Source organism: Cryptomeria japonica, chromosome 2, assembly GCF_030272615.1.
Source record: "Cryptomeria japonica chromosome 2, Sugi_1.0, whole genome shotgun sequence".
In the NCBI taxonomy this organism is placed as follows: Eukaryota; Viridiplantae; Streptophyta; class Pinopsida; order Cupressales; family Cupressaceae; genus Cryptomeria; species Cryptomeria japonica.
Window position 1 is genome coordinate 516,178,284 of NC_081406.1, and position 15,513 is coordinate 516,193,796.

Below are 15,513 nucleotides of genomic sequence, written 5' to 3' on the forward strand. Positions count from 1 at the left end.
TTCCATAACTCCAACAACTCATCGATAAGAGGCTCGATATAAACATTCATATCTTTAACTTGGTACTTACCTAATCGAATGAACAAAAACATTACATAATTATTATGACCATTTTACTGCAATATTTATAATTACATTTAGACGACTATATTTAAATGATAAAATACTTGGAACAATCATTGCCAACATTATGTGCTCCCTCTTTATTGACATCCATGGAGGATTGTTATTGTTGATAACAAAAATAGGCCACACTGAGTAAACAGATCTCATCTCTCCAAATGGATTGACACCATCCGCTACCAATGAAAGCCTGAGATTACGAGGTTCTTCTTTCAAGTGGCCACCTCTATGTCCATAAATGTTGAACCATCTGCAGGCATTCGAATAATGTCATATCAACTTCTATTGCGTGCATGGTAATCCATAAATTATGCCAAGCTAGTGCACTTGAATAATCGTTGCATATGTGGAATAATGGGAATATAGCGAAGAACCTTGTGAGGAACCCTTTTTGTTATTTGATCTGTTCGATATCTACCGATATGACATTCAGGGCATTCAATTTGAAATTCATGTTGTTTGTGATATATAATATGATCATTGGGACAAGCATCTATTGCTTGATACTCCATTCCAATATCTTTCATACGACAAATAATTCTTGGTATGAGCGAGGTAGAATATTTGATGGTGGTAACAAAAACTCACCTATCAATCTACAAAAAAAAAATATAAATTGTTAATATAAAGAATATTAATGGTACACCATGATTCACAGTTTATTATGGCATATATGACATACCTTAACATACATGACATTGTTATGTTGGATAAATCATTCATAACCTTCAAGTTCACCAACAACAATATAGCAGAGAGAAGAGTTGCCTGCGAGCCTTTGTAAAGGGCCTCAGATGCCTTCTCAAGTAGAGGGACATCATGATCAACATCAAGGTCATCTTCATCATCATGATCAGCTGCACGAGTACTAAATGAGTCATGGATCAATGTATTTGTACCATCATCTTCAATTGTGTTTTCTGGCCCATGATCGTCATCTTCCATGGGATCATTATCTTCAGCTTCGATATTCACACCTCCATGTTCGTCCACTTCAAAAACCATATTCTCCAAGTTGTGTTGATCCATACCATATGCTCCAGGGTGCTCGACCCATATAAAATTGATAAACATAAATAAACTGTGATCATGATCTCATCATCACGTGATTTATTATGTATATAAATTGTTAAAATGATATAATGAAAAACTTACCAATGGATGATAATCATGTCCACCTTCAATGTGACCATGCAGCCTACAATGTTTCTTCATTGTTTTGATTAGAAGTCTTCTAGTCTTTAACTTCTTAAAAATTTTGCACGAACAATAACATTTTCCATCACCTTTTCTTTTCAAGTTAGACCACAATCTAGCAATTGTCTCCTTATTTTGTTGTTCGTTGATATTGTCTGACATGGTCTTTCTTCACAGGCAAGAAAATCGGGCTATAGAACTAGTTATATAGAAGTTGAAATGTTAGTTATGAAATCACATTTCAGTATAATATACCGAATCAAATTACTTGAAAATAGAAATTATCATCATTGAACCAAAATCATTTAACTCTTCTTTTTCATCTCAAAACATATCTAATGGCTTTGTGGTATGCAATCCTTGTATAAGATATTAAGTTGACTAATGTCTAATTGGGGTAATCCATGAGTGTCTAATGTGAATTCAGTATCCTAAACATTGGAGAGACCTTATCTGACTTGCCTAATCAATGTGGTTGTTGTCCTAATATGAAATACTGAGTTCTACCCTTGCCTCTGCATCAAACTTCTCACATCATGTTTCTTCAACAAAACACACTAATATGAATTGAGCCAACACCATGAGGATAGGGTCAAGTATCAATATGGAAACTAATCATAATACGTGAAGACGGGGTTCACACATAAGTGTTGGCTCTCAATAATGCCAAACTTCCAAAATTGTCAGTCTCAAGACTTGTCCTATTGGGTGAGCACTCATTGATGGCCACAAGGCCAAATCAATGTATGTAGGCTTTGAACTCCTAACTCTAGGCTAGGAGGACCCTACAAAAGTTCTATGAACACTCACTTGGTATTACAATAGAAAGAGCCTTCCTCTATAACTTTGTTTGCAACGCACACATCAATATTGGTAATAATTTTTATAATGGATAGTCTATTAGGACGGTAAATAAAATGCTTATTCTTTTTCCACCCTTTGAAACTACAACAAGGTATTTGTGGTGCAGGTGCACCAAGGCAAACAAATTAAAATTTGAAGACATTTGAGACTAAGGAGGAGTGTCCAACATCAAACAAATTCAATGAAATCAATTATGAGATCCTAAAGCCAATAATGGCTTTTGAAACTAAAAAAATGCAAAAGTTGTCAAATGTTGGATATTGGGTCAAAACACCCAAAAATGGATTTAGAAGGGTTTAGATTCATCAAATATGCCAATAAGGATGAAAATCCAATAATTGTAGGTTTTATTCAAAAAGTTGTCAAGCATTTGCAAAAAATGTAAAATTCAAATTTTCAAGTTCCAACGGTTAGGAAGAATTAGGAGAGAAAAGCAAGTTTTAATTGTTTTAGTGTTAAATAAACTTTGTAACCAACCATATGTTGGTTGAAAAAACTTGGAGAGGCTATTTAAAGCCATCGACATGCTTTGTAAGGCAGATTAAATGCCAAGGAGTACGGACTGTTGTAGAAACTCAATGAAAATTCAGAATTTTGGAGTAATTTCTCATATTTTCTATTCTTTGTGAAGGTTTACTTTAAATTTGTTCATGCCCTAAAATTTTAAAGAACTTTTATCAACATTCCACACCTCTATGGATGATTTGAGTTCATTATTCATTCTGAAATTCTGTTATAGGGCTGACTGTCATAACTTTTTGAGTATTTTCCTTTGGTAGCTTTAACAAAATTCAATCATGGGGTCATTCCATGAATTTTGAACCCTTTTTCTAATGGGATGAATATTTTATAACATGTATAATACATTCTAACAACTAAAATGTGCAATTGAGGGGTTTAGTTCAGGTGATCACCATTTGAAGGAGTGAGAAGCCTAGTGAAGAGGCTCGGTAGGGTGAAGATTGGAGAGATCTACCTACATGAGGGGTAGTTTTATGATTTTTAAATTGTTAAAACACCTATCTAAAGGTGAATCAACAACCAATTTGATCCAGGAGTGAGTGGACGTGGGGGATTGGAGAAACCCTAGATTTTAGGGCTTTTTGATGAAAATTTGGGGCTTTTGGGGTTAGAGGCCTCATAAACTGAAATTGATTGTGGATTCCTTCATAATTTGATATTTAGAAATAATTTTTTAAGGTTATAAGTATCTAGAAGTAATATTTCTTTTAGTTTCTTTGTTAATCCACCGTTCTAGTTGCTTGAAAACGAAGGACAGTCTAAAAACAACAGATACTTTCCAAAACAACTTGCTAAATTATCTAAGTATGTTATATAAAAGCCAAAAGGGTATCCAAAAATCTATTTTATTTTTCTTGTATCTTGGAATTTTGTAGATTTATTCTTTAAATTTCTCTCGTTGTAGGGCTAATAGGGGCTCTAGGGCTAGTAGGAGGAAATTGGGGTTTGGGCATTTGGGTATTGAAAAAAAGGCCAAAATTAGTTTGAACCTTTCATAATAGACCTAATTACACCTTCTAAACCATTATTTTCATTTGGGAAGGTCTTGTTTCATAATTGGCCCATTTGAACCATTTGGTGTGTTTGTAGGCTTAAGGGGATCTATCATTTCCTACCTTGTATTTCCCTTATATTTTACAAAGTCATCTATACCTATTTTGGAATTGTCTTATACCACCATAACTCTACCAATTCTACATCAATTTGACTGTGACAATCAAATACCCTTAGGACACTCATAGAAATTTAATCTATTTCATTTGGTTTTCATTGACAAACCCTTCCAAAGGTTGCATAGGGTCCCCTCATCCCTCTCTCTATCATCAACCACTTCAAAATACCAATCACTTAGTCTTCCCACCAAATTCTTCCTTGATATGATACATAGCATGAAAAAAGGTCTATCATCAAGCATGATATGATACATAGCATGAAAAAATGCACATAAAACCCCGATTTCATTAAGAAAAAATCTTGGATGGCATGCCAAAGGCCTATTTATTCACATTCAAGTGTGTTACAACCTTAAACCACCATAAACTAACTTTACAACCATATTTTTAAGAAGTTTCTACAAGAAATGCAAAAGTTGTCATGACAATATGACAACTTTTTTCCCAATGGACCTCAAACTTTCATAATTAGGTCTCTATTTGTTGTTAGAATGCGATCTATGACTAAGTATTAGAGGATCTTACTAACTTAGGTATCATTATTTTATGTGTCTCTTACATGACTCCTAGTAACTATATAATGATCTTACTAGTCCTAGATCTATGCCTTGTCTTTTTGATATGGTTCCTAGTGAGAATATATGAATCTTACTAGTTATAAATGTCATAACTTTGTGTTTTTCATGCTCCATGTGTGTGACCAATTTTACTCATATTACTCACTTTGTACTTACCTTTTATCTCAATATTGTAGATTGACAAATCATAAGTCTTGGGAGATACCACCTTTCCAAACTTGTAGACATCTTGACTCTTCAATATCTTGGTGAAAGAATATTTGGTTTCTCCATATTTTCCAAAGAGTAAATGAACATAATTTCATACTCTTTCTAAGAGGGGGCTAAATATTGCATCATAAGTTGTATCTCTTTAAAAATAAACACTAAGTTTGGACTCAATTTAAGTGGTTGTGCCTTATTTATGCCTAATTGTACTTAAGTTTGACAATGTTTCCATAAATTTGGTTCATTCCCTTATTCATGATGTTCCTCATGGCTCATTTTTATATGACTAGGGTCTTGGGAACCCTTATTCATGGAAATTTGACCTAAAATTTGAAATATGAATGGTGGATTTGCAAATAGTAGGAATTTCCTCTCCAAATTTGGACTTTTGCAAAAGTTCAATTTGAAAAGGTGCAAGGACCATCCATATAAGGTCCATCTTGAAAATTAAATGATAATACCATCCATGCATATTAAATGATATAGTCAAGTAATAAAGAAGGAAAACCATTTCCTGAAGTTGTCAAATGATTTTAAAGATGCACAACAGTCCACTAAATGCAATTCAGTAAAAAAGAAAACAAAGTATGCTACAAGATAGTGGGTAAGATGCAAGGAATGAGTTAAATAGACAAATAAAAACCATGAATATTACCAAGTCAAAAGGAATAGCTATGACCTCTTAGGTGTTTTTTCACTTGCATAAATTAGACTTCTTAAGGATAGAAACACATGTAAATAGTAGTATGAAGTCTTTTTGACGATTTTTGAAGTAGTTGAAGGAATGGCTTATTTTAGTTATATCTAACCCAAGACAATTTCAACTCAAAGTAAGGAATAAAACCATATGTCCTATAAGTTTGGGAAGCTAATTGAGTAGCTGGATAAGGTAGAGCATGACTATAGGGTAGTCTTGAGACTCCTTTAACTCGATTAGAACATGTACCAAGTATCTAGGAGCTTACAAAGCCAATTCAACCTTATTTCAAGTGAAAATGCAACAAAAGGAGTAAAAGCTTTGAATATGCCTCACAAACCACTCTGGTGGCCAAGTAGGTGGAAATAGTCTTTTCGAACATTTTTTTTCTTCATAAATGCAGCCCTATATTCTCTTTATTATTTGAGATGAGAAATACATTGTTGGTGGTTCCGTCATTACCTAGTCTAGTATCGATTTGATCTTGATACTTTCATAAAAGGAGTGACTACCCTAAGTGCTTGATACTGTCACAAAAACTAAGTGTTGCAGCAGTGAATCTTCCTTTGACCTTTGGGTGGTTGGGAGGGTAAAGACCCATGGTGGTATAGGTTTAGTGGTTCTTGTAAGAGTATCTGAAAGTATATTGGTTTTTGGATATCTAGTACATTTTGTGAGTTGAGTACCGGGGGGATTAGAAGACCCAGTTGAAGGAGGATTTGTGTGAATAAGGGTTGAGGGTGTTGGTGGTGATTGAGTGTTGGAGAGTTGGGTTGTGACTTAGACATGTTTATTTGTCCTATTTGAGTGTGATTCAATGGTTGGGTGAGGGTTGGTGAGTAAGGGTGTGTTTTGGGGTATTGAATCCTTTTGAGTAACTTGTGGCCTTGTGAGGGGTCTTGTGAGTAAGTGAAGGGTTGACACCTAATTGAATAGGTGAGTTGGGAGAAATATCTCCCTTGTTGGTTAAGTTTATTGGATTATCTGCATCAGCATGCCTTTTCACTATCAATCCATTCAAACTTCCACCTAAAGATTCAATCTTGTCAAAGTTCAAAATAAATTTCCTTGTTGTCCTTACTATCTTGCATCAACTTTCATATCACTAGGTAGTCTTTTGCTTAGAACTATCATCTTTCATGGTAGGATATCATCTCAGTCCCTTGAGTTAAGTTAGCTTACCTTTATAATTTATCATTTCCTAATCAAGTTTTTCAAGGGGAAAATGTCACTAATCAAGTCAAAATATCAATTTCTCAATCTTCTTAAGGTAAAAGGTTAAAATAAATTGCAAAAGATAGAACAAGGCTATGAGAAAATGAATCATCAGTATTACCTAAATCCACAATATCAACAAAATCTATAAATAACCTTGTATGTTAATAATTTATCATGCCAAAATTGCCAATTCTAACATGAAAATGAGACCGAGGAAAGCTCTAGAACAACTACTACTATTCATTCACATGTTCCTTATTAACCTCAATCACCACGAAAGATGCACAAATTGATTATAACAAAGAAGATGTTTCATAAATGTAAATATTAATTCAGGACTAAGGAAAATGAAAGAAATAAAAGAATACCAAGCAATCAAAAAAGACTACCAATACCGTTGCAAACTATGAACTTCATTTCCATTAATTCTTCAAAATATACTAGCAAAGCACAAGTATTCAATCTACAACCTATTGCTAAACGTCTTTTGAAAGAAAACACACTAATGAGTGTTACTAAACTTGGACCTTAAATAATCAATTATTAGACCCTCAAAATGAATTTTTAAATTAAATTTATAGGGAAACTTTTTCCTCAAAATTAGAGATTAAATTCCACCCAAAACCTTATCAAACTAAGAGGTACAATCAACACACAAGATACTAGCCTATAACTGAATTAAGAAATATAAGTTGACTCATGAAAATGAAATATAAGTCAGAAGGAACTTAGAATATGGAGTCAAAGAAGCATGGAGAACAAGAAAAAGAGGATCTATCTAGGCCCCCACCCCCAAGATGACTCCAAAAATTTTAAACTTAGGTGCACAAGAAACAAGATGAAGAAAAAAGGCCAAAGTAGGTTGTAACTACCATGAACCCGTCCATCCAAAGTGATGAGAATCTAGATGTTCCTAAGTTGCTACAATTCAACTTTGAAAGGATATAGAAGAGAGTATTGAAGAAAGTAAGTTTGCAAAAGATGATCATTGAGGTTGAGGCCGCAAGGAAGCCAAAGAAGGAAATGACTTTGTATGCCACCTAAAACTATGCAAAAGGAGAGATAGTTGCCAATACCCTAAAATAGAGAAGATTTAGTAAAAGCTGCCAATACTCTAAACTAGGGTAACTCGAGACAGTAAGAAAATGGTTTGGGGGTCATATAGACTAGCTTTATACTGTATGTTAATTAAAAACTGATAAGTTGTGTGGTTGGAGATTTTCAGTCCACCCCTTCTAGGTTAGGATTGTGTTGAACCGAACACAATTGTATCTCCCTAGGGCTTCCGAGTCGGGTGTGTTAGGCTGGCTGGCAAGAGAAAGAAAGGCTTGCCCGAACAACACTAAATGAAGGTTGCAAATCACTTGAATAATATTCATTCCCATTGTTTTCTTGTGTGTTGGTTTGATCTCCATTGATTCAGCAGCCAGAGGCAGACACCGCCCTATATATTACTCATACAATAGTGATCAATCAACACGTATACGAGAGGAAGGGATTTCTGCGACAAAATTGAACGCTCACTCCTCAATCACAGTTCTATGGTTTTATGAGGAGTGGATTCCTACAGGGTATTACGCATTCAGGGAACCACACCTTTGATTAGGAGCCATCCAGCCTGAGATTGGATAATCAATATGAATACGAGATTGACCAATTTTCATTAAAAACTAGGGCAATTAACCACCACATGTCTCATTTCCTAACATCTTTTGCATAAAAAAGGAATCTCTCATACTCCAAGAGTTGCTTCCACAATCAGTCAATATCCCACAAGAATGCAGGCATAGCTAGCATGTATAAAAGCAAGAAAAAGTTGTAGAATCTCTTGAATGGTATATTTTTTGCAACATAAAATTAAGGTGAAGAATCTACCTCCTGCATAGGATTGCAAGCAATGCACAAATGCCTTTGACATGGGTTTGATGTTGTTGGGGGTTGAAGTCGCCACGGACGCCTATGCGGGATTGCAATGCACAAATGAATTGCCCTCTTCTTTTTTTTTAAGTAATGGTCGTTGTCGTCGGAATTACGACGAACTCAAGCACTTTTTTGGAAAAAAAAAAAATTCATTGCTAATGTCTTCTTCATCGAAACTAAATGCCAAATTTTCATCGAAATTACGATGAATTCGGGCATTTTTTCAAAAAAAAAATCAAATTTGGTAACAATATACCTTCTCTATCGGAAACCTCAGTTGAAAATCTAGTCCAAATGTATTAGTGGTAGTGGATCATTGTGAAAAGGTCTATCATTAGGAACATCCCATTCTATGAAAGCAATATAGTTAGAAGCAACCAGATTCCCTACCATGGATTGAAAAGTGTTTTCATCTATGTCCCCGGAAACCACTAAGTCTTGAAGTACTTTATCTAGGATAGCCTTGTGATTCGGTGATATGCGCAACAACTCGAAAAGGGATATTTGTGCTAGGGTTTTCTTTAGTTTATCAACCACATTATAATTTCCTACTGCTAGTGAATGATTTGATGGTACTCCTTGTAAGGTCACTTTTGATCGGCGCGTGATTATTGCACAATATTTTTCTCTTGGATTTACTATGCTAGTAGCCACTATATTATTTCTTGTGAGGGATTTCACTCCTTCAAAATATGTTATGCTATCAAGGTTGATTTCATATCCCATCTTATAATCATCATGTGGAATTTTGACATCCCAGAATTTTGTTATAACCTCATCTTCTTCAAACCATCTTGAATATGGTGGTTCTTCCTGCCCCTAGTATATAAGACAGAGATTCTCATCTTTATCATACCTTAGTGCGTCTGAGATCATGGAGATCTAGTTATCATAGTTATTGGTCCATTGACTTTGCTCATCATCATCACTATTTATTGTATCTCCTGAGCTGATAGCATGAATGGTATAGTCATATAAGACATTTTTATAGTTAGCAGTATTGTCTTGTGTTCCTGATGTTGATACCTTACCTTTGTCATGTTTGACAAAAGGGTCTTTAAGATGGTGTGATTTGTGTTTGCCAAAGCTTTATTTGTGTCTAATGTGATATCATGTTGGTCTATCAAATCCTAAATTAGGTTCTTCATCTTATAGCAACATGCAATCTTATGACCCTTTGTGCAATGATATTTATAGAAATCATTATCATTCCACCAGCTTGGTTTGAAAGGACCTGGTTCATACACTCTAATCTTTGGCAAAGTGATCACATTTGTTTGAATTAATTTCTTTAACACTAATTCAATGGGCTCTCCCATCGGCATGTAATTCCTTCTTGGAGCATTCATTCCTAGGAATCTATGAGAGTTGAGAAATACAACACCATAGAAGCCCAAATGATCTCTGCAAGCTGAAATAAACCTGTTACAAAGAGAAGCAAGGAAGCAATAACGAAAAACCAAATACACAAAAGAATGCTCAAAAAGGTGAGAGCTCAATATTCACCAAAATGTGTAAGGTGATAATGGAATAATACAAAAGAAAAGATTTTAACCTCTAATAGGTCAAGAAACCCTAAAAGGGAAAACCCTAGGCTTGCACATAATAATTAATAAAAGAATTAATTATTATGCACCTAATGTTAGCTTAAGTGTAAAAGAGATAAAGGGAACTTAAATAATTAAACAAATGTTATTTAATTAATCAAGGAAAGACCCGATTACTCTAACACCCCCCCTTAAGCTAGACTTAGGGAGAAGCTAAAACCTAGAACAACTACTGAAAGCAGGAAAGATAGGTCCGAGAAACAAGGCCTGATTAGGTACCCAAATACAATGAAATCTCTATGAAACAGAGAAAAAGAGAAAACCACATGGGAAAAAACTCTACTCCAAAAAGAGATGGAAAAGAACACCACTGAAGCAGGAAATAGATGCAAACACTGTCGAAGAGTAACTGCTAATGTGAAGAAACTCCATTGAAATAGAACATGACCAGGTAGAGAAGACTTTAATCTGCATGAGTGCCCTCAAATGACACTACTCGAATCAGATGGCAAACAAAGGCAAACAACTAAACTCAAAGATACAGATGGCATGAGAAACCAAAGCCTGAAGAGCTGATCAATCTAACCATGGAAGCATTAGAACCAACAGGACAAACCTCCCCATAATGTTGAAGAGGGAGAGGGACAGGTACACTGAAAAGAATGGCCAACAAGAACTGCACGATGAAGAACCAGGAACATCGAAGGTGCTGAGAAAGTACATAGTGTCGTGGAAGGAACACTCACTTGACACACATCATGAGGTGAATGTCATGGAAGGAACACTCACTGGACAAAGATAGATGGCAAACAAAGGAAAACATCAACCCCCCCTCCCATGGCACTTTAGATGTAGTGCATGTACAATAAGGCACAAGATGTGTAAGATCCCAAGTAAACAATGTATGATGGCACTTTATCTCAGTGTGTTTGCATAAATGAAATGCTACAATGATAAGAAGACTAGAAACAGAAAGAACAACCAAAACTGAGACATCCTACTTAGAGAAAGAGATCCCAAGACCAGAAACATCCAAGATATTTACCAGAGTGCTGAAAAGAAAAAAACTGAATAAATTATCCCTGGAATAGAATCTAGAAAGAAAACTCATATGGCTGGAAAGTACACAGAACAAGATTTCCAACAATATAAAGTTTCTGAAAAATGGAGTTTGGATGCTCATTCTACAGCCCCCGAAAGTGCAAAAAAGAGACCTCACTTTGACTAGAAAAAAGTACAGTCAAACAGCAAAATTGGAAAAAAAATTCCAACACCATGAGGTCCGGCTCTGATACCATGTGTGAGTTGAGAAATACAACACCACAGGAGCCCAAATGATCTCTGCAAGATGAAATAAACTTGTTACAATGAGAAGAAAGGAAGCAATAATGAAAAACCAAATACACAGAAGAATGCTCAAAAAGATGAGAGCTCAATATTCACCAAAATGTGTAATGTGATAATGGAATAATACAAAAGAAAATAATTTAACCTCTAATAGGTCAAGAAACCCTAAAAGGGAAAACCTTAGGCTTGCACATAATAATAATAAAAGAATTAATTATTATGCACCTAATGTTAGCTTAAGTGTAAAAGAGATACAGGGAACTAAAATAATTAAACAAATGTTGTTTAATTAATCAAGTAAAGACCCGATTACTCTAACAGAATCTTGTGTTTGTAGCTTGTGTAGTGTTTGCATTTGTTGACACTATATTGTTTTCTGGATATGGAATTTTATTCTACAAGGATGATTGAACTGGTCCTTGTAAAGATACAGTTGGTTGAGCCCTATCCACTGTACGAGAATCCACAACACCATCATTAGTCACATTCTTGTTTCTTGACGAGAACTTAGGTTTATCATTATTTGTGTTGTTTGTAGAAGCTCCATATTTTATAATACCTTGCTCTATAAGCCATTTCTCACATTTTAAGGCCTTTTTTGTGATTTGCTTGAATGAGGTCAAACATTGCATTCGTATCGGGTATTTAATCTTTGGAATTAAGTTCTCTAAAAAATGTCAACTTGCTCAGTTTTTGAAATATTACTCTTGCATCTTCGGTAGAGAGATCTCCATCTTTGTAAGAAGGATGCAAAGGTTTCATTTTCATTTTGTTTTGTAGCACATAGATCCATCAATGTAACTGGAGTATCAATATTATGTTAGAAATTTGCAATGAATTGCTCAACTAGTTCACCCCATGATGTGATCTTTGGTGGAAGATGTGAAAACCATTCCAAAGAGGAACCTCTGAGACTCTTAGGGAACAATCTCACTAGATAGGTGTCCTTACATGCAACTTTTATAAATGCAGTTAAAATTCTTTGATGTGATCCCTAGGATCACCTTTCCCTCGGTATCTGTCAAATTTTGGTGTTTCAAAATGTGGAGGGAAAGCAGGCATGTATAGTGTATGATGAAAGGAATAAGGATGTAAGTTGTGCATTGTATAACTCTTTTTGTCATTATCAGTTTGCATAGTTGTCACTTGTTGTTGGAGATTTTGTACTTGTTGGGTTAGAATATTCATTTGAGTCAATGGTACATTTTGCGATTGTATGTTTCCTACAAGAATATTTGTAGTAGTGTAAATAGGAGCTTGTTGAAATGCACCATAACTGTAATTCTCTGTGTTGTGGCTTTTGCTAGGAATTGTGAAATAAACAAATTGTGAACCCATGTTTGGTTGGGTTGTACTCATTGTATTAGTGGAACCTAGATTTATGTTTTGATGACTGTATATGGAACCTATTGAGTGAGATACCAGAGGTTGTGCTGCACTTTTCATATGGGAAACATGCAAGGCTTGTGTTTGACTTGGTGTCGAAGCACTTGACATTGCTAGTGTGGTTTCAAAAGTTATGGTAGTCTATGTTGTTAGAGTAATTGGGTCTTTACTTGATTAATTAAACAATATTTGTTTAATTCTTTAAGTTCCCAATTATCTTTTTACACTTAAGCTAACATTAGGTGCATATAATTAATTATTTTAATTAATTGTTATGTGCAAGCCTAGGGTTTTCCCTTTTTAGGGTTTCTTGACCTATTAGAGGTTATTTTTTCTTTTCATTGTATTATCTTTTACAATACATTTTTGATGAATTGGAGCTCTCATATTTTTTAGAATACTTTTTTGTGTTTTTGTATGTTCTTCAGATTTTGCTTCATTACTTCTCCTTGTAACAAGTTATTTGGCTTGCAGAAGATCTTTAGGCCACTATGGGGTTGTATTTCTCAACTCCTATATGGTATCAGAGCTCAAATCTGCAGCTACCTGTTCCTATTTTTTGAGAATTTTGCATTTGAAGTAGAGCTAGGGTTTTAGGCATTTTTTGTGTGCTTAGGGTTAACATTTTTTTTTTGAGAACTTTGGGCCTAAACGGACCTCACCATCGTGCTCAGAAGGCCCAAAAACCCCTATAGTCATATAAAATTTGTCCATTTTTGACCCCTAAGCATCTGGGTGATATTTTTTTCTCCTAGCCAGGGCATACGGCCTTGGCACGCAAATCGAGAAAAAATTGAAATTTTTTTTTTTGGCCTTTTTACAGCATGCAGGCTGATTTTTTTTTATTTTTAAAAAAAAAATCAAAAAAACTTGCAAAGTTATTGAAAAAGGAAAAAAAAAATTTGGGGTTTTTACAAGGTGCGGTTGTCAAAAGGTACCGCAAGCTGTCGTACGGCGCCTGCGGCCCTATTAGATGGGCTCCCGCCCACCCTCCGACTGCCGCTGGCCCCTCCGACCCCTGTCAGCCAGTCTGCTCTAGCCCCCGCCGGCATTCGGCCCCCCTCCGCTCCGCTAGTTGCTCCACCCCAATGCCGCTGGCCCCTCCGCTCCGCCAGTTGCTCCGCCCCAGTGCCGCCACCTCTGCCCAGCCGCTCCGCTCAGCCCTTCCTTCACCCGGTCTCCGCTCCGCCCGGCTACTCCACCAATCCACCACTGGACCTTGGCTTCTACTCCTTTTAAGCAAGGGTTGGTTTTTTGGGCCTAGATTGTGCTTCCAGAGTCGGATTTTGGCAAACGAATAGGCATCGGAAAGGTTCTTCCAAGATGGACCTCATGGAGGTGATTTTTTTTTCCTACATCTATTGTTTGACTATGTTTTTAACCAGTTAAAGTTGGGCTTCTTTTATGCACTTTTGGGGTCGTAGAATGGGCAAACGGACTCCGTTTTTCAAAAATGAATAGGCATTGGAAAACTCTCAGCATGCTCTATTCAGATTTGTGATCTTTTTTCTTAAAATTTTCACCAGGTACTTGAGATATCGGTTTGAATTTTTTTTGCTTATGCACTACTTCCTTCTCATTACTATGTACTAGGGTTTGGGTTTCTCTATTGTGGGGGGGTGTTTTTTTCTCGCTTTCTGTCATTTATATCAGAAATAAAGAACACCTATACTCTCAAAACAAACAAACCCTTCTGCATCTTCCATCTATTCTGAAAGATCACATAATAAAAACAACCAACAAGCAGGTGCAGGTGCAAAGTTTTCTTTGTTCTCATGGCAGATCCTTCAGTCGAGTTGTTGACTTCACACAACTATCACACCTGGAAGCCCCACATCACGAGGCTTCTTAGGTCACGAGGGTTGTGAGCTTCTTTGGATGAGGTTCAGCCAGACCTACAACGTCCTTATGAGATTCTTATGTACCGGAACAAGCTGGATGAGGCCATGGGTTTGATCTCTTTGCATGTCTCCAACAGTCTTCTGTTTCACCTTGATGAGTTGCTTACTCCTTGGGATATGTGGTTGAAGTTTGATTCTCTCTTCGGGAGGGTCAATGAGATTCGGGCATTACAGATTGAGGCTGAGTTGACTTCTTTATTACCTGATTCCTTTCCCACTATTGAGGATTTTTTGAACAAATTCAAGACTACTAGATCTGTTCTTTAGGGATTTGGAAAGAACAAGACTGATACAGAGTGCATTCATTTGATTCTTTCGAAGCTTTGGGGTCACTTTCAATTTTTTGCCTTTTCTTTCTACTCCACCATGGATGGCTTGGGTACTAATTTCACCATGCCTAGCTTTGATGTCTTTTGTGAGCGATTGTCTCATGAGCAGTCTCATCTTTCTCAGCTGGATACGCTCTCAGGCTCCAAGAACAAAGAATTGGTTGCTCAGTCCTCTAAGGAGATGGAGAAACAGAAGCAGAAACCGAAGCCGAAAAAGCCTTCTGTAGGTAGTGAGAATTCTTCCAAGCTTGCTCCTAAGTCTGATTCAAAACCATTTCCTCCCAAACAAGGGAAATCTTCACAGTCTGGTGAGTCTTCCTCCAAGACTAAGAAGAAATCATCAGACACTTGCATTTTTTGTGGCAAGGATAGACATTCAGTTTCCAGGTGTTGGAAATGATTAGAGGCTTTAGAGGAAGCCATGCAGCAGCATCACATTTCCTCACCTCAGGTGTCTTCTCCTTCCACAAGGAAAGGTCATGCTCTCACTGCTAGAGCTTTGACC